Here is a 20,289-nt window from a genome sequence, read left to right as displayed (position 1 = left end):
ATTTAAGAGTACATGCCTCATTGAAAAGCCTTCAAATGCAAACATTTGCAGCGATGTTCAGGCCAAATAAAACACGTCTGCCTTCTGCCACCCCTCCTATATACTTTTGAAATGTATAGGTTTAATGTACTGAGAAATGAATGATTCAATTCAGTTTTATTTTTTTTTATTTATTTATTTTTCTTCAAAATACTGGAGCAGGGCTTTTCTGACTTGTTGAAGGAAGTCACATGTTACAATGCAGGGGAACTGAATTATTCCTGGGAATACTCATAAGACATAATGAGTGTGATCCATCTTTGCATTGGACCCTGTGGTCACAGCTATAACCCAGCCCCAGGTTCCCCATCTGTGTCTCATGAACAGGCGCTCCTGAGTTACTTAATACAAAAGCATCCATTATATTGACTTCGCATCTGAGGTTCGAAGAACACAGGGCCCTGACATGTTACAAAGGCAGAGATGCAGGCCCTTTCTTCCTCCTGATTGGGTTGTTTGGGAAGGGATTAAGGGAAGGAATTTGCAGCCAGGCAGCCCTGATGTTTATCCCCTCAGCCTTGCACAGGGGTGCATCCGGGCTGTTAATGTGCTTGCCTTCGTGCTAAGATACACACAGTTTTTCAGACCTGCCTTGCGTGGCACCTCCATAATTAATAAATCACTGTCAAATTTTCTACAGTGCTTTCATATTCACGGAAAAGCAAAAGCTAAACAAAGAAACAAAAGACAGCAATATATACAGAGAGGTTAATTTTAGTTGGATTTTAGAACAGAATATACACATTTAAACCTTGGTCAGCACTGTAGAGCTAATGAATGGCCAGTATTTTTCAAGAAGCAGCTCATTAATAATTGGTTTCCTCCTCATCATTAAGAAGCACTTATTATTAGTCTAATTACAAATGGCCTTGATCAGGATATATATATATATATATATATATATATATATATATATATATATATATATACAGGGTTTGCATGCATGTATCACTGGGTTCTGTAAGAGCTTTGTCTCTAAGGCAGAAAACAAACCATTTAAAATCTATGTAATATTCCTATTTTATACGTAATATTTATTTAAACAAAATTTTTAAACATCTTTATTGGAGTAAAATTGCTTTACAATGGTGTGTTAGTTTCTGCTTTATAACAAAGTGAATCAGCCATATATATACATATATCCCCATATCTCCTCCCTCTTGCGTCTCCCTGCCACCCTCCCTATCCCACCCCTCTAGGTGGTCACAAAGCACCAAGCTGATCTCCCTGTGCTATGCGGCTGCTTCCCACTAGCTATCTATTTTACATTTGGTAGTGTATATATGTCCATGCCACTTATATGTAATATTTATTAAGGAAAAATAAAATATTAAGATGTTTTAAAAAAAGAACAGATTTTGTGGGTGTGAGGGTGTGGAGGTGTGTAAAGTACTTACTATGTTTGACAGTAACAGCATAATGGAGTATATATATTTGTTACATTTGTCAATAGGCAATAGGGCTAATATTTACCTTCTTTTTTAAAAATTATATTTCCAATATTTGTACTCTCCATATCTATCATTGATTTCAGATGACTAGCATTTCTTCACATTTTGCTGTGAAATTTCATTTTGTGTAAGAGTTTGTCTACACTATGCACGAGAGAAAGACAAAGATTATATATAACTGTCTCCTCATGATAAAACTCATGTAATTTTTAAAAACAAATAAATGAATACAGATATTAGCTCTACCTCAAATATTTAAGTAAATAAAACTCAGTTTATAAATTTTTTCCATTTAAATAGCATTGGAAGTAGTTACATATTTTGCATTTATAGACACACTTTAAATTCTATGCCTTCACTAGTTCTGTTGGTAAACTCTCATTAGGTGTAACACATGGGCATAAAGCCATACACACATCCTTTAAAAAATGGAATGCAAAAATTGGAATTAGCCTATGTTATGGGTTGAATTTACTCACACAAAGGAAACGGCACTTGATGATTTGGAATATTTTCCAGATAGCGTGCTTTAGAAACAGGGTGTGGCTGGACAGCTCTATGCCAAAGAGATTAGGTGTGTGACTTATAGGTCCAGTCAAAAATCTCAGCAAAGGCTAGGGATAGAGATGAAGTTATCCAGGAAGGATGTGTCAACTAGTGTGGATCACCTTGACATCCATGAAAGACTGATAAAGGTTTTGAGAATTTTATACCAGCAGAAAAACTGCAAGCCTGAACTGAAAGGGACAGAAGTAGGATGGAATGAAAGAAGAACGACTCCTAGGGCAAAGCCGAAGATGCAGAGATCAGAGAAGGCACAGCTGACTGAGGCCAGCCAACTAGATGTCTCAGGCTGAGAGGGCAGGGCCACCGTCCAGATCGGCCAGGAGGATGGGGCTGCTGCCCACTTGTGGTGGGAGGACAGAGCATGGAGACATAAACAATTATTCTGAGGACTTGAAATCTAATAGCATTTACTCTGTTGAGTTTTAGATTTGCTTGGGATCTGTGACCCCTTTTTTCCTTTCCACTTCTCCCTTTTGCAATGGGAATGTCTATCCTATGCCTCTCCCGTCATTGTATTTCGGAAGATATAACTTGTTTTCTAGGTTTCTGGGTCCACAGATAGATAGGAATTTTGCCCCACGATGGCCCATACTCAGAGTCTCACCCATAATGGATTTAGATGATTTAGAAGATAGGATTTGAGACTTTTAGAGTTGATTATATTTAGGTGAGATTTTAGATTTAGAGTTGATGCTGGAATGGGTTAAGACTTCTGATGAAGTTGGGATGGGTGAATGTATTTTGCAAGTGGGAAAGACGTGAATTTGGCAAGGATGGGAGAGGACAGACATTACAAGTTGAATTGTGTCATCAAAAACATATGTTGTGATACACCATATTAACAAATTGAAGAATAAAAACCATATGATCATCTCAATAGATGCAGAAAAAGCTTTTGACAAAATTCAACACCCATTTATGATAAAAACTCTCCAGAAAGTGGGCATAGAGGGAACCTACCTCAACATACTAAAGGCAATATATGACAAACCCACAGCAAACATCATTCTCAACGGTGAAAAACTGAAAGCATTTCCTCTAAGATCAGGAAGGATGTCCACTCTCACCACTGTTATTCAACATAGTTTTGGAAGTCCTAGCCACGGCAATCAGAGAAGAAAAAGAAATAAAAGGAATACAAATTGGAAAAGAAGAAGTAAAACTGTCAGTGTTTGCAAGTGACATGATACTATACATAGAGAATCCTAAAAATGCCACCAGAAAACTACTAGAGCTAATCAATGAATTTGGTAAAGTTGCAGGATACAAAATTAATGCACAGAAATCTCTTGCATTCCTATACACTAATGATGAAAAATCTGAAAGAGAAATTATGGAAACACTCCCATTTACTATTGTAACAAAAAGAATAAAATACCTAGGAATAAACCTACCTAGGGAGACAAAAGACCTGTATGCAGAAAAATATAAGACACTGATGAAAGAAATTAAAGATGATACCAACAGATGGAGAGATATACCATGTTCTTGGATTGGAAGAATCAATATTGTGAAAATGACTATACTACCCAAAGCAATCTACAGATTCAATGCAATCCCTATCAAATTACCAATGGCATTTTTTACACAACTAGAACAAATCATCTTAAAATTTGTATGGAGACACAAAAGACCCCGAATAGCCAAAGCAGTCTTGAAAGAAAAAAACGGAGCTGGAGGAATCAGACTCCCTGACTTCAGACTATACTACAAAGCTACAGTAATCAAGACAATATGGTACTGGCACAAAAACAGAAACATAGATCAATGGAGCAAGATAGAAAGCCCAGAGATAAACCCACACACCTATGGTCAACTAATCTATGACAAAGGAGGCAAAGATATACAATGGAGAAAAGACAGTCTCTTCAATAAGTGGTGCTGGGAAAACTGGACAGCTACATGTAAAAGAATGAAATTAGAATACTCCCTAACACCATACACAAAAATAAACTCAAAATGGATTCGAGACCTAAATGTAAGACCGGACACTATAAAACTCTTAGAGGAAAACATAGGAAGAACACTCTTTGACATAAATCACAGCAAGATCTTTTTTGATCCACTTCCTAGAGTAATGGAAATAAAAGCAAAGATAAACAAATGGGACCTAATGAAACTTAAAAGCTTTTGCACAGCAAAGGAAACCATAAACAAGATGAAAAGACAACCCTCAGAATGGGAGAAAATATTTGCAAACGAATCAACGGACAAAGGATTAATCTCCAAAATATATAAACAGCTCATTCAGCTCAATATTAAAGAAACAAACAACCCAATCCTAAAATGGGCAGAAGACCTAAATAGAGATTGCTCCAAAGAAGACATACAGATGGCCAAGAAGCACATGAAAAGATGCTCAACATCACTAATTATTAGAGAAATGCAAATCAAAACTACAATGAGGTATCACCTCACACCAGTTAGAATGGGCATCATCAGAAAATCTACAAACAACAAATGCTGGAGAGCGTGTGGAGAAAAGGGAACCCTCTTGCACTGTTGGTGGGTATGTAAATTGATACAGCCACTATGGAGAACAATATGGAGGTTCCTTAAAAAACTAAAAATAGAATTACCATATGATCCAGCAATCCCACTTCTGGGCATATACCCAGAGAAAACCATAATTCAAAAAGACACATGCACCCCAATGTTCATTGCAGCACGATTTACAATAGCCAGGTCATGGAAGCAACCTAAATGCCCATCGACAGACGAATGGATAAAGAAGTTGTGGTACATATATACAATGGAATATTACTCAGCCATAAAAAGGAATGGAATTGAGTCATTTGTTGAGACGTGGATGGATATAGAGACTGTCATACAGAGTGAAGTAAGTCAGAAAGAGAAGAACAAATATCGTATATTAACACATGTATGTGGAACCTAGAAAAATGGTACAGATGAACCGGTTTGCAGGGCAGAAGTTGAGACACAAATGTAGAGAACAAATGTATGGACGCCAAGGGGGGAAAACCGCGGTGGGGTTGGGATGGTGGTGTGCTGAATTGGGCGATTGGGATTGACATGTATACACTGATGTGAATAAAATTGATGACTGATTAAAACCAAAAAAAAACCATATGTTGAAGTCCTAACACCTAATACCTACAAATGTGACTTTGTTTAGAAATAGGGTCTTTGCAGATGTAATCTAGTTAAGAAGAGACCATAGTGAATTAGGGTGGGCCCTAATCCAATATGACTGGTATCCTTATAAGAATAGAAGAGACATAGACACAGATGGTCATGTGAAGATGGAGGCAGTGATGGCTGCTACAAGCCAAGGGATGCCTAAGGGTACCAGAAGCTGGAAGAGGTAAGGAAGGATCCTTCCCGAGAGGCTTTGGAGGCAGCATGGCCCTTCCAATGCCTTGATTTTGGACTTCTAGACTCTAGAATTGGGAGATAATAAATTTCTGTTGTTTTAAGCCACTGAGTTAGTGGTACTTTGTCATGGGATCCCTAGGAAACTAATAGAGCCCACTAGAGCAAACATTGTTTTCCTTTGATCTTTCAGCATTCATCTCCTCCCCTCCCTCTTTTAATAACTGTATCTGATTTTCCTTTCCCACTCTTATTCCATGTGCTGTGTATACCTGACTACATACATGAATTCAAAACTGAGCATGCAACCTATTCTGTTCTCCTGGCCCCAGCAGTTGCTTCAGGGTTGAATGTGTAACCCAATCATAGTCAGTCAATAGGGAAGATGGAAAACTGGAGCTTCTGCAGCCATATTGCTACCATGAGGGAGAACTTGTCAGAGAATAGAAACAACAAAGATGGTGTAGAGCCAAGAGATATCTGAGAGAGATCTTATTTATCTATAAGACAATCAACCACATGCATATAAAGCTGGACTACTGCTAGAATTTTTAGTTACCTGAGCTTATAATTTCCCTTTTGCTTAAACCATTTTTGACTAACTTTTCTAACACTTTCAAGTAAGAGATTTCCATGCGTTACATCTCCTAATTCGTGGCACTGCTCTCCTGCAGTTGCTTTCAATAGTCACTGAATGTCAGATCATGCTCTCCTGGGTCACTTCTAAGTTTAAAATAAAAATAAGGTTAAGATTTTGGTATGGTGTTTCACTGATTACTTAATGAATGAAATGATTTGAAAATTCCTAATTCAAGTTATCTCTGAGAAGAAAAGTAAGCCAGGTTTCCTCATCTCTAAATGTGTACTCATTGGATACTTTGCTATCTAGCCCTCATTCTTGAGGGCTGCAGATTGCAATATAGAGACGGTTAGTCAGCTCTATTTCAATGGCCTGAGACAGCAGACAAATGTTGCTTAACGTTTTCCCAGTGGAATAATACACGAGAGTATCTCTCTTCATATATAATATACAGATTTAGATTAGATTGGATATACCCTCAATTTTTGTGCTATTGAGGTGAATATATTTTATGTTTTTAAATACATTCTTAAAAGTAAGTTCATTATAATACACTAAATTTTGATATTTACATATTCTTGTGTCCAAACAAATTGTGCTTCCAGGCTTTTTGGAAAACTCCCCTAATTTTTAACCTGAGTCATAACAGAGACAAAATTCAATTTTAATTTGATATCTTAAATTTAGGTTATCATGTATTCAGATTATTCTATATGCATCCTTTTGTAATTTCTGAAATGCTGGTTTGAAATTATTATAGTGTCAATATGTCATATTAATTTTCCTCAAGCTTTAAGCAAAAGTAAATTATTACTATTCAGATTATATTTAATATTTAGAAATTCTTTTTTTTTTAAACTTTTTATTTTATATTGGGGTATAGCCGATTAACAACATTGTGATAGTTTCAGGTGCACAGCAAAGCGACTCAGCCATACATATACATGTATCCATGAGAAATTCTTTAAGGCCATGATTTAGAATATACAGGTTCTCTGTTGATCATATAGAATATTAGGATTGTTATTCTTTTTTTTTTGTTTTAGGCAGAAGATTTTCATATATTTTATTTATCACTGGAATAGAAATAATATTTTAGTTAAAAAATTATGCAGTTAACAGTTTATCTGAGTGTTTAGAGATTATACATGCATTAATAATTATAACTGTTTATAAAATATGACTATATAATGATACGTAATTTAACATTGCTATTAAGGCTTCAGTTTTGGGAGAACATGTCCACATTAACACCAAATTTAGTCTATTAAACTAAAGCAATATTGTAAAAACTCAAATGAGTACCCCAGTAATGATCCCAAAGCCTTTTTTTAACATATTGACAGATACCCTCTCCTTTTTGTGGACATACTGTGTTTATCTAGATACACATCTTTTTATAGATAACTTTAAATAGCTATCTTTTGATTATAAGACACAGATCTAGAGGTGCATGCATATATTTGGGAATAAGCAAAGAGTAAATAAGGACAAAATTATCTATTTGATGAAAATAGACAGCATACATAGCTTTAAAAAAAAAGCACTACATCCAGTTTACAGCATCTAAACCTTTCTTTTGTTAGCAACACTGTTTAAAATAACTTCTCCCCAAGGAACAATACCCCAGATACATCACTGCAAATCCTCCAAAGGCATGCAGCTGTTGTTGCCTTTAAACATGGACTTCTTATGAAATGAGTACTTAAAATTAGATGAGTGCCGAGTAAAGGAGAGAGACAGCCACCACTAAGGAAGACTTAATATACATACTTGTATATTAATGTTCAAATGTGCTGCATTTAGGGCACAACTTCTGTCCGGAGCCTGCAGTAGTAATTGTATCAAGCTGCGCTATTCAGCCTGCTGCTATGACAACTACCCAAGGGCAAATGTCAGGTCAGCTCCCAGCGTCTGGGTCTCACCATAATTGCTTTGTCAGGAACCTAAAAGCTGCCTTCTTTTTCTCACTGAACAGTGGAAAGCAATAGTGCTCAAAGAACTAAATGTTGAGACTTCCTTTCCCCAGCCTACACCCTTCCTCCCTATCATGTTGTATTTGTGATTTTCCCCATTTGGTGTTAAAACTGTGTTTACCAAGTTGTCAGACAACATTTTAAATTGCAGTATTAATTCCAATGATTCCTGCTCTATTTGGCCACATAACACCATTCTCAGGCTTGAACATTTCCTATTGTGTTGGCAGGCATCTCATTAAAAGGCTCTTTCCTTCCTTACAACTGAACTTTTTGCCATGCTACATCAAGCCACGAATGGATGTTTATTTAATGCTTACCCTTTTCCCAGTACATAACTAGGTATCCTTGGGGCTCAAAGTGATGCAGGCCAAAGCTGTTTTAATCCCACAGAGTGATAAAAAAATTATAGAGTCAATATTCCAAAAGACACCTGGAGGCCATTACAATGTTACCTGGGAATATAATCAAGTCCTCAAATATGCTGTGCTGATAGTCATTGCTACACAGAGAAGGAGGAAAGGGACTTAGATTTGTGGGCTGCGAGTTGATCCAAGGGGTGCTTCTTAAAGCAGGTGCGCTTTGAGATGGGCGTACAAATAAACACAGGAGTGGAACTGGAGCTGCCAGACTGCCTGAGCAAAGGCGTACTGCTGGAAGGAGGGTGTGTTTGGAGCATTAAAGATTCTGCTCCACATTCACATATCTCTAAATCCCCCAAATGTCCTTTCTATAGAAAGAAAATAGGAGCAACAATGAGGCACTGCATTTCCTCTTTGTGTAATTTTTAGTCATGAACAAGAGCAGTAATGATGTAGACCTCACCGAGTTTTGGGAAACAAATTAAATGAGAAAATGTATGTGCATTCAAATTAAGGTGTAAGAGGACACACAAACAGTATAATTATGTATGATGTGTTTCCCATACATGTCCTGATTCATTTCTCCAATATAGCTGAGATGATACTATGAATGGTGAGGAACTTGGCACTTAAACCTGAATCTGGGTATTTGAAACGATTTCAACAAATTTTGTTCTTAGAATATGAATGATCAAATACATGGTAGTTCAAGAAGTTCATTTAATGTAAAGAACTGCAGAAAGGATTCTGTATTTTTAGAATGACCTCAAATGAAGGATCTTAAAGAATTAAAGAAGATACATGGATAGCTGAGCAGTTCCCTGGAAAGGAAATTTTTCTCACACTTATGGAGACATTTGAAGCTTGACAGCTTCATTGGACTTCTCAAACTTGCTTCACAGGCAATAATAAATGATAGAAAAATGCAATTGAATAAAATAATGTGACCTTCTGAGTTCTGCACCTAAAATAGTATTCAAATTCTTGCATGCTATGAATGTATTATGGCCTTAAGATTTGAAATTTATGAAGCATTCTGATTTTCATTACTCAGAACATTACTCTGAAATCTAAAGGGAGCTAAATTCTTTGTGTGTATTGGTCTGTTTTCCTTCTTTTTAAAGAGAAATTCTGTTTCTAGTGAAATATGAAAAAAAATCACTGAAGAAAGAAAGAAAGAGAGGAGAGAGAGAGAGAGAGAGAGAGGGAGGGAGGGAGGGAGGGAGGAAGAAAGGAAGAAAGGAAGGAGGGAAGGAAGGAAGGAAGAAGGGAAGGAGGGAAAGAAGGAAAGGAAATTGAAACTAAAAATGAAATTTTCCAGGCCTGTTTCTTTTATAAAATAAACCTATTGAACTAAGTGGTCTGTGAGGTTCTTGGAAGCTCTAACGGTTTTTGAGTCCAGTATGTCCTATAGTAAAAATGATAATTTAAAAATCTGAAAAAGAGACTTTTTTGAAAAGTTATGTATGTATTAGCAATCCCCAAATACAGCAACTCTGTATATACGCCCACATATGCAGTTCAAACACGCCACTGCTTCTGAGTTTCCAGACTCTATTTTCCAAACGCCCAAATCGAAGGCTATGTTCTTTCTCTAAACTTCTCAGGTTCCCCTACCAGAAAGAAATCATGTAGCAAAAATAAATAATGAATAGGAGAGATTGGCATATAGTAGAAAGCTTTACTTTAATTGCCGTTTATTGATGGAAATCATAATGCCTATGAGAGTCAGATAAACTTTCACTTATATCTACCTATTTTATAACTTTAGTTCACAGTTGCAAGTATGACCTCTTTTTGTACTTTGGCTCTTTGCCCTCTTTCAAGAACTCAGAACCCTGACTTTTGTTAAATCTCACTGATATTTTCATAGAGGATTTGGGAATAGGAGGCTAGTCTCAAACCTCAGAGATGAAAAAAAGCGAAGGTTACTACTGGCGCTGGGAGTTCCCTGAGGGTCCTTGAATATCAGACCCAGAATGCATTATTATGTTTTCTTAAATAACAGAACTAGCACCAAAACCAAGAAAGATAAGAATACAGAATGTTACCAGAGAAGTGATTTAATGAGAAGTTTTATCTTAATGTAGGAATCTCACCGGACTTTCAACTTAATTGTTTCATTGAAAAGGCTATTTTGATCTTGCTTGTGTTCAAGGCAAAACATTAAAGGGAGCTTAAAAATAAATGTGACTTGGTTTTTGACCTATGTAAGTATCACTTTGCTCTTGATGAATGAGTGCAGGTAAGAGCTCTTAGAAAATAGCTTTGCATAAACTCCTAAAACAGTAAGAGGTAGTTTTCCTTATATTCTTTTAACAGGGTGTAAATAAGGACAAATACAGACTGTCCAGTAGACATTGAGAAGCCATTGGATTGTTGAAGCAAGAAAGAAGTAACATTGTTGACCAGGCAAAGAACACTGATAGCATGGGAAAGATGGGGCTTCTTCCTGAGGATGAGAGATAATATGAGAGATTGATCCATTTCAGCAAAGTTAATAGGTAAAGATCAATTTTGCTGCCAAGCCTGTCAGAAAGTCAGGCTCCCTTCACCATTATGAGAAAGAGGTAAATTACCAATAAAGTGAGTTGACCTGCCTCAGGGAGTTTTCTCTAGGACAGACTACAAGATCACCTGTTCCATCACCTGCTCTGCGGTACCTAAAGCTGATGTCAGCTTTAAAGCTGATGTCAGCACCACACAATCCTTAGTAAAGATTACTATTAATAACTAAATCCATCTTTAAAGGTTATGATCTGAAGAGTTATGGCATGAAATGAAGATGCATTGAGATTTTAGGAATATTTCCACTACAAATGAAAGTAAAATCATTTGCAAGGCTAACCCACAGCTATCTCGAAAAACTAGCTCTGCAGAAACCATGCTTTCCCAAAGTGCTAAGTAACTGAGAGAAAAACGTGTATTACTTGAGGCCACTGGGCTTGTGGTATTTACCACCTGAGTCATGTTAAACATCGTAAATCTCTTTAGGAAGCATAGCCCAATTTGTCAAGCTATTATATTATCTAATTTCATAATAAACTTGTGACTATGGCTAAATTTCCCCAATACACATAAAATTATTGTTTTAGAGTAACTAATGGGTTTTAAACTGGCTAGATTAAAGAGAAAAGACAGGACAAGGAATGGACAGATTATGAGAAATAAATTATAAAAATGAATATATTTGGCATAAAACAAATAAGTCAGACTCTTCGTCTGTTAAGCCTAAAATAACTGGTTTTAAAAGAAATTAACAAAAATGCAGTCTTCATGGAGAACCCAGTAAACCATATGTTCCCCTGACTTTGGCACCAAAAAGTGTATTAACATATTATGATGAATTTCTCTCTCTGAATTCAAACCACCTACTCATATCCTGACGTTGATCCACTTGAAATTAATAACATCCTAAGCCAAAGATTCACCTAAAATTAAAAAAAGAATCATTTCTATACAAATGTGGGAGACTTCTCAATGAAGCCAGAAAACCAAATAGTAAAGCAAAATGAGTAACAGAAAGACAAAAAATAAAATCAGAAATTGAGGCTGTTCCCAGTTTCCCCCCCTTCAAAACCCCATAGATGTATCCAAAAGAAAGTTTCTTAGATTCAGATTCCCCATCTATAGAAAAGGGAAACCATTTGATCTACATGCTTCATAGTACTATTGAGAGACCAAGAGAATCATGCACTGTACATCACTACTCAGATATACATTGACATATCATTGCATAAGGAAAATACATACACTAAGGAAAAATTTTATACAGAAGTAACCTTACTCTCAATCTAAGAAAAAGAAGATAAAAAGTCACTGTTTGAGGAAAACCATAATGTCAGTTTTTTGAGAGATCATAAAAAGAGAAAAAGATGAAAAATACTTACGATAGAAAGAATAATAATCTATATATACAGTTATATAAGTTGAAACTATAGGAGAAAATTAAACTTTGATTCCTCATTAGCTGGGCTAACACTGCAGCATGGAAGAGTAGGTATTCCCAAATCACTCATTTGTAACTTCAAAATACCTTATAGCAGATTAATCTTCATAATTACTTTTCGGCATTAGCTCAAATTTAACTACTATTACAATTAAATAGCAAATCTGAAATGTAGGTGGTAGAGAAAGGAATTCTTGCTGAATTGGGACCTCACCTTTGCCCCAGTACATCTACGTTTTGTTGTCCCTAGGGTTCTGAAGCTTCCTAAAAATTGGAGATGTCACTCTCCTTCCCACTCATCTCTAGCATGTACTTAAAGTCCAAATAACTTAACAGAGCATATAAAATGCCCACAATCTAATTTAAACCCTCATTTCCAATCCCCTCTCCTTTTATTTCTTCCCAAGAATCTCAAGTTTCACTCACAGAGATGACTGTTTTTGATACTCAGGAAACTTTCATGTTTCAAAAGGCTCCATGTGTCTGGACTATCATCTGCTAGCTCTCATAATCTCCTTCATTTCTCATGGTCCGGCTCAAATAGTGCCTCCTCTGGGAAGCCCTCCTGGGTTTCCCAGGCAGAATTAGAAGAATTCTCCTCTGGCTTTCACAACAATCTGATCACACCCTTATAATTTCATTTACCATACTAATTTCACTTGTCTTTAACAGAATGTGAGTTTCTAGAGGAAAGATGTTATGTTTCATCCCTCTGCAAAGAAAGAATAAAAACACCTGCTCAGTAGCAAGTGATTTTAAGTAAATCTAGTACCTGGTAAATCCTCAGTAAAGGTTCTCCATCCTTGTTCTGTAGCCTCTGTACCAAGCAAAATATCTTCCATGTAATGATTATTTGCTAAATAAACTACTTTAGGACTACTTAGAGCTAATTTTCTCCTATTAATCATATCTCTTGCTGATACAGATAATATTTAAGGAACTCCCTAGAGCAGTTCAAAAACCTTGGAAAAATAAGAATTTAAAACTTTTGTCATTAAAAAGTTATCTTGCAAGACCTCAAGTTGGAAATAATACATATTTGAAGTCCAGCCACATTATTAAGTTAATGCTGAAAGAATACAGATTCGTAAAGCAATTATCTTGCTCACAAAATACCAACAGAATACAGGTCAAATACTCTTCCCTACAAAGCAAATAAATATTCCAGTAAAACTATTTAACCGTGTTTCTCAAATATTATATAATGTGCACAATGAACTAAAAATTTTAAATTAGAATAGCAAATATTTATTGTAGTTATCCATAAGTGATATTTTATGTATCTGTGAAACATTTTAATTTGGTATATATATTTACTTTTCCTTAGTTTTTATGTTTATAAAGTTTCTATGTTTACAAAAATATAATGGAAATGTATAATATTTCCCTATTTTTATTATTTAAAAATGTGATTATAACCATTCTGAGAGTCTGTTCTGGTAGTATATAGGTATGATGGTTGGTTTGCAGTAGTGAGAATGTATTCAAGTCTCTCTGGATTGCTTTACTAATTTGTTCACCCCTTGGTGCTCATGAATTTAAGGTCATGGTTCAATATCCACTTCTGTTAGCTATTTCCCAGATGGAAAAAACCTCTCTTCCTGTGGAATATGATTACTTACTAAACACTGCCAGGCATTTTAGAGACCAAGTGAGTGAATAGATGGTTCAGTGTACACCTAGTCACACCCTCCAATGGTGAGTGTGCAATCAGCATATTTATGAATGATTGAAACTGATGAAAACATGCATTTTTGAAGATTATTGAGCCTTGTCTTTTTGTGGTATTATATTTGTAGCAAACTGTTGGATGTTGTGGTGTCCCTATTGTAAATGTTAAACATGGTAATTTAATTGATGGTGACTTCCAAATTAGAAAAGGATGTAACTGTAATCTCAGGAGATATTGAAAATAGCTGAACGATGAATACAAAATGGAATTATACTTTAGAAATACAACTGGAATTAGTAATCATATGTGGCTTAGTTTTTTGACTGGGGGCATAACTGCTATAGCCATTGACACTTAATTGCTTCCTTCTTGCAAAGAAATAAAATTAAACCAAAGGACCTGGTTAAGTTACTTTTATCTTATAGCATCCAATTTTTACTTTTAGGCTCTGGCGAATTTAAAAACAAAAAAGTAAACAGAAGGTAGAAAAAAGGGTGGAGGGAGAATTCATTTGACATAATGAGTGCAAATCTATGGAAAATTGTGGGTTTTGAACCTCAAGGCCAGTCTCTTCAAAATGGGAGGAACTGAGTTATGAATTCATTATCAAGGAATAGATCTGAGAATGTATTATTCTCATTCCTGTATTCAAATCCTAGGCTAGTTATCCATAGCAGTGCTTCTCAGAAAGGGCATTACCACTTCTAGGGGACATCTGGAAAATATATAGCAGGTGAAATAGGCATGAAGTGGGAGGACCAGCTTACGGAAAGCTCAGACATTCTCCAGGCAGTACCAATCAACTAAGAACTGTCCCTGTTCCCATGTGAATTTTAAAAAGTCATGCTGGATATTTTTGTAGGTGAAAGCCTGAATAGGGTTTCCTGAGCCTAAAGTTTAATTTCATTTTAGGTATAAAAACAAAGTTTTTGTGCATGTTTTAAAAGATATGTTGAATTGTCTCAGGAATACACTACCTTGTAAATCGAGGGAGTATTGTGCTATGTTTTGTTTGGAACTGTACCACTAGTCTTTCACCGTTTGTAAAGTTCATGTCACTGAATTCTGTGAGCTGCCATAATACACCTGTATCAGAGGACAGTTGTAGCTGTGGCTTCTTCATTGATTTGAGGGACAGACAGAAGCAGCTGATGACTTTATCGTATCTTCTAGTGATGTGGACTCCCCATATTTCCACACCAAAATACATGTTATTTGATTATATATTACTTTTAAAATAAATAACATATTATTTATGTTAAAATCAAGACATTATCCATATATATTTAAATTGTGAGCATAATTTATATTAACTATAAATTGCATTTCAGGATCTAAAAGTGGGGCAGTTTGAGGTGTTTACTGTAAAAAAGACATGCTATGTTTGAAAGGTTTAGGAACCATTGGTTAAGAATCAAAGATTCTTAGAAGTTAAAAAAAGCTTTTAATAGGCATATGTTTATAAAACAAGCAAAAACGCTTATTTTTATAGGAATAAGGTAGAAATTAAGAGCATGGACCTTATACATATCAAGAGCTTAAAAAGCCTTGCTGGTTTTTGACCCAGGTCTCATAATTTATCCTAAAAAAATAACTGGCAAGATATCCTTTTCACAGGCAAATTATGGTAGAAAAAACAAAATCAACATTTAATAATTTAGAAAATACTACATGATAGAGTATTAAGGGGCTTCTAAAAATAACTGATAAACTTACATAGTGATACCATAAATATTCACAACATTAAGCTAAATGGAAGGATACAATGTGATACTATTTTGCTTTTTAAAACAGGAAGTTTTGCATAGAAAGAGTAGTAGAAAGAATTACATTATAAAACTGAATAGTGGAATTACTAGTCAATTATATTTCTTCTCTATACATTACTCTATTTCCTAAATTATCAAAACTAAGCCTGCACGTCTGAAAGTATTTTTTTTAAATGTTACTATAAGCATGATTTTAAAAAGCACAAGGATTGGATCCAAGTGGGGATCCATCCTGAGCAGCTCTGCGCTAAAGGCTCTAAGCCTCAGTGTCTCCACTTCATGAAAAGCGATGACAGTTACATAAAATAGGCTTGCAACCCACCTCAAACAGTGCTTCATCCATACATGTTCCTGCTGTTCTGTTGTTATTAATATTATTACTAATGAAGAAAATAAGGCCTATTACAATTAGATGACTTGTGAAGTATATTCTATTTCAATTATTTAAAATTATATGTGTTACAGAGGAAATACAATATATTCAAGGAACTACTCTAGGTGGTACTTTGTTTATCTTATATTTTTTCCCCTTTGGATGAGAGGGCCATGCTGAAACACATGTTGGAACACTCAAAGATAGAGTTTTCTTTCTCCAAAATATTGTATATAAGAAAGACAAATGCTAGAAGTAGAATGAAAGCCGAGGATGACTGATAGTAGGGGTATGGGAGTGTGGGCTGGAAGGCCACAGAAATAGGTTTCAAACCCTATCTCAGTTACTATCACAATATTTACATTTAAGCATAAAATCCTACTGAAAAATATTTCTTTCAATTATGCATTTGTGAAATTTTATAAACGTTACCAAAAGTACATGCAAATACAGAAGGAAACATGAAAGGAGAGCTGCCTGACTCAAAAACAGCCTGACCATGGTGTTTTCGATAGTCTTCAAATACATCCATGACAAAATGAAATGTCTGTATTAAAATTGCCACCGTGCTTCTGTGGCTATATTTTCAACCTTGATACCTACCATTATGTTTCTTTTAATAACATGCCCACTCATTAGCACCCTAACAGAACAAAGGAAAAATCATGAAGAGGTACAGGTCACAGAGAATTCACCAGTACTATAGAAAACAGAGTAGCAGGAACTATGGGCTTACTAAATATTTTTTGGTCTTGGGCCGATGGTTTCCTGTTGGTTTACTAATAGCGATTTTCTTCTTTAACTCAGCGATACATCAGTTTTCAGTATTTCTTCCCCTGCTTTCTCACCTTTTATTATGTCACAAGCAACTAACATGCCAGTTCCCCTTTCCCCCTATGGTGTTCTTTTCAATAGAGTCAAAGGTGTCACATCATAGCCTACCATTGATTTTCCATCTGTCCCAGTCACCACAAAAACTGTCACCCAGCACACTCATGCTGCATTGTACTTCATGAGGGCTGGATCTGCCGAGGAAGCCCTTGACCATTGGTTTTACGTGATCCCTTCTATAAAACTAAAAGCTAATTTAACTGAAAGAACTTAAATAGAGAAAAGAAGCCAAAGGAACCCTCACATTAATCAGAAATTTCAGCAAGCCTAGGAATAGAATATTTGTCATCCCTCAAAAAGAGCAAGTACAAAGCGATGGGAGATAAATGACCAGCAAGTGGATGGTTCTAATCTTTCTCACTTTCTGCCTCTGTCTCTCTGGTGAGATGAATTGTAGCCAAAAACATTGAGATAGATTTGTTTTTAAGTAAATAGTAGTGAAATAATATCTAAATAACAAAGATAAAGACAATTTGAGCTATGCCATAGAAATATAAATGTGAAGTCTGACTCTGCCCATCTTTTTGAATTGCCAAAGTGAAAAAGGATTTCCTAGGTAACATAAAAATTCTAGATTTTCATGTTAAAAGAAAAGAAATGCTGGGACTTCCCTGGTGGAACAGTGGTTGAGAATCCACCTTCCAATGCAGGGGACACAGGTTCGAGCCCGGGTCCCGGAAGATCCCACATGCCGTGGAGCAACTGAGCCCACTTGCCACAACTAATGAGCCTGTGCTCTAGAGCCCGCGAGCACAACTACTGAAGCCCGCGAGCCACAACTACTGAAGCCCGCATGCCTAGAGCCCATGCTCCCCAAAAATGAGAAGCCTGTGCACCGCAACAAAGAGTAGCCTCCGTTCTCCGCAACTAGAGAAAGCCCACGAGCAGCAACAAAGACCCAAAGCAGCCAAAAATAAATAAATTTATTTAAAAAAAAGAAAAGAAAAGAAATGCTGAGTATATTCTACAATGCATTGGGGATTGACCTCAGCCCTGTGTCATCTGATTCCTAATGAGGCAGTAGGCTCCTGCACTTGCCTACTTGCTTCAGGGCTGAGGCTGCCTCCTCTAGACCCTGGGGCAAGGTGGACATATGAAATAAAGTATTTAACACATCCATAGTACCTTTCATGTTCATAGCTTTATAAAGCCCAATTAATTTATCAGGTTTCATAAACTCTGAAGGACACATATAATTACAGCCCTACATATGGCTAACCAGGGGCAGCAAGTAGTCATGTGTGCAGCTGAACAGAATTTAGATTTTAACTGTCTCATTTCTGAACTTTCATGCACGAACAGAAAGGCAGGGACACAATGAAGAATCTTTGAGTCACTGGAAAATTCTAAGAATTGTGAGTTGCGTTAAGAATGTGCCTAGAAAAGGATGATACCATTGCCAACACCAAAAAGAACTCTGGTTGTCTCTACTTAGGCAAAGAGTGTTTAGATCCAATTAGGGGAGCTCCTGCTCCCACATCTCCATGCTTTGATGAAAGTGTAAAATCCACTTGGTAGAAGCCTTTGTGCTGCATGCCAAGTGAAATCTATATAATTCACAGTAAGAAGAAATAACTGTATATTTGTACCCTCCATTTTACAGATTAGGTCAACAGTGGTTAAGTGACTGGACCAAATATTGTGGATGACCAGCTTTGGGGATCTTGTAGAAGGAGACTGTAGGCAGTACATAACATGAATCAGTCATTTAATTTTCATAACAACTGCACATATGATTGATTCTATGATTCAGGGGTATTCTAGAGTGTAGATTGGATGAGGTATGTAGCGAACTGACAACCAGGAGAGTCCTTTCAATCCCAGAATTCTACCATTCTGTTTTCTAGAATAATGATCTTTTCTCAGATGGACTTAGTCTGAATTCAAAGCTCCTATATCTGAGATAGTACTATTAATGCTTCTTTATAGTCTTACTGATACCAATGCAATGATAGAAAAGCTAGAACATCAATTAAAATAACTTTTTCTAGGCTGAATTTTCTTGATGCTTACCATGTGCCAGGCAAATTGCTAAGTACCTAACATAAATCTATCATTCAGGGTTCTCACACACCCCTATAAGATTAGTACTGTTATTACTGTTATTTTACATATGAGGAAACTAGGCACAGAGAATTGGAATAATTTCGTGAAGGTCACACAGTTAGTAAGGGTAGAGCTGAGAATCAAAATCAGTTGTATTTAACTCCAGAATATGCAATCTTAATCACTATGCTAAATACAGTATTATATATTGGCCTGTAACTTATTTTAAGCAAGATAAATTTTAGAGATATAATAATGACAAAAGTCTCGGGCTTCCCTGGTGGCACAGTGGTTAAGAACCCGCCTGCCAATGCAGGGGACAGGGGTTCGATCCCTGGTCCAGGAAGATCCCACATGCCACGGAGCAACTAAGCCCGTGCCACAACTACTGAGCCTGCGCTCTAGAGCCCGTGAGCCACAACTACTGAGCCCGCATGCCACAACTCTGAAGCTCGTGCGCCTAGAGCCCGTGCTCTGCAACCAAGAGAAGCCACCGCAATGAGAAGTCCGCACACCGCAAGAGTAGCCCCCGCTCCTGGCAACTGGAGAAAGCCCGCGCGCAGCAACGAAGACCCAATGCAGCCAAAAATAAATAAATTAAATAAATAAAATTTTAAAAAAGACCCTAAAAAAAATAATAATGACAAAGTCTCAACTGAGGGCATGTATAAGTGAATAAATATGTTTGGCAATGAGAATGCTTAGCAAATTCCAAATCAGCATTTTCATATACATATTTTATCTGAGGCTAATACCGTATTTTTTATTTAACCTAAGGCTTCATCTTTTGCATTGTATAGAATTATTGGCACATGTTATATTAAGTATAAATACATACAATTAAAAAATAATGCCATTCTAAAACACTTAAAATATTCTAAGCCTGGAATGTAAAAACTTTTTTTTTTCCATTTTCTTTGAAGCTCATTGTCTCACAGGAAAAACAAAATTGGGCTGACAATTTAGTCTCCGTATCCCAGCCTCAATTAGAAATATGAAGCACCCAGATCATTTGTTGTAAAAATAATTTAAAAGTCAGAACATGGCATACTTTATGTATAACACCTAAAATTATATATTAAAATTTAGTTCTTTATTATGGGTAATTAAGAAACAGGGCTAGAGAGAAAAAGGAAACAAAAACATTCCAGACATGAGAGGGGGAGACACACAGATGGAGATAAACGAGGGGAAAAACTAAGTGAAACATCAGTGAACAACGCACAACAAATACACACATCTACCTCACATGGATATACAGCCTTAGAAAAGAGATGTAGA

At 36.2% G+C, this 20,289-nt stretch overlaps 1 protein-coding gene across 6 annotated transcripts in view; it reads right to left on the bottom strand.

Moving 5' to 3' along the window:
- Positions 1-20,289, bottom strand: part of NOL4 (nucleolar protein 4) — a 408,480-nt gene that overhangs the window by 80,210 nt on the left and 307,981 nt on the right. The gene's annotated exons all lie outside the window — the stretch shown is intronic.

The sequence above is a fragment of the Eubalaena glacialis genome, chromosome 15 (genome assembly GCF_028564815.1).
Source record: "Eubalaena glacialis isolate mEubGla1 chromosome 15, mEubGla1.1.hap2.+ XY, whole genome shotgun sequence".
NCBI lineage: Eukaryota > Metazoa > Chordata > Mammalia > Artiodactyla > Balaenidae > Eubalaena > Eubalaena glacialis.
The sequence above is the reverse complement of the archived record's forward strand: the minus strand, read 5'-3'. Positions and strand labels throughout refer to the sequence as shown.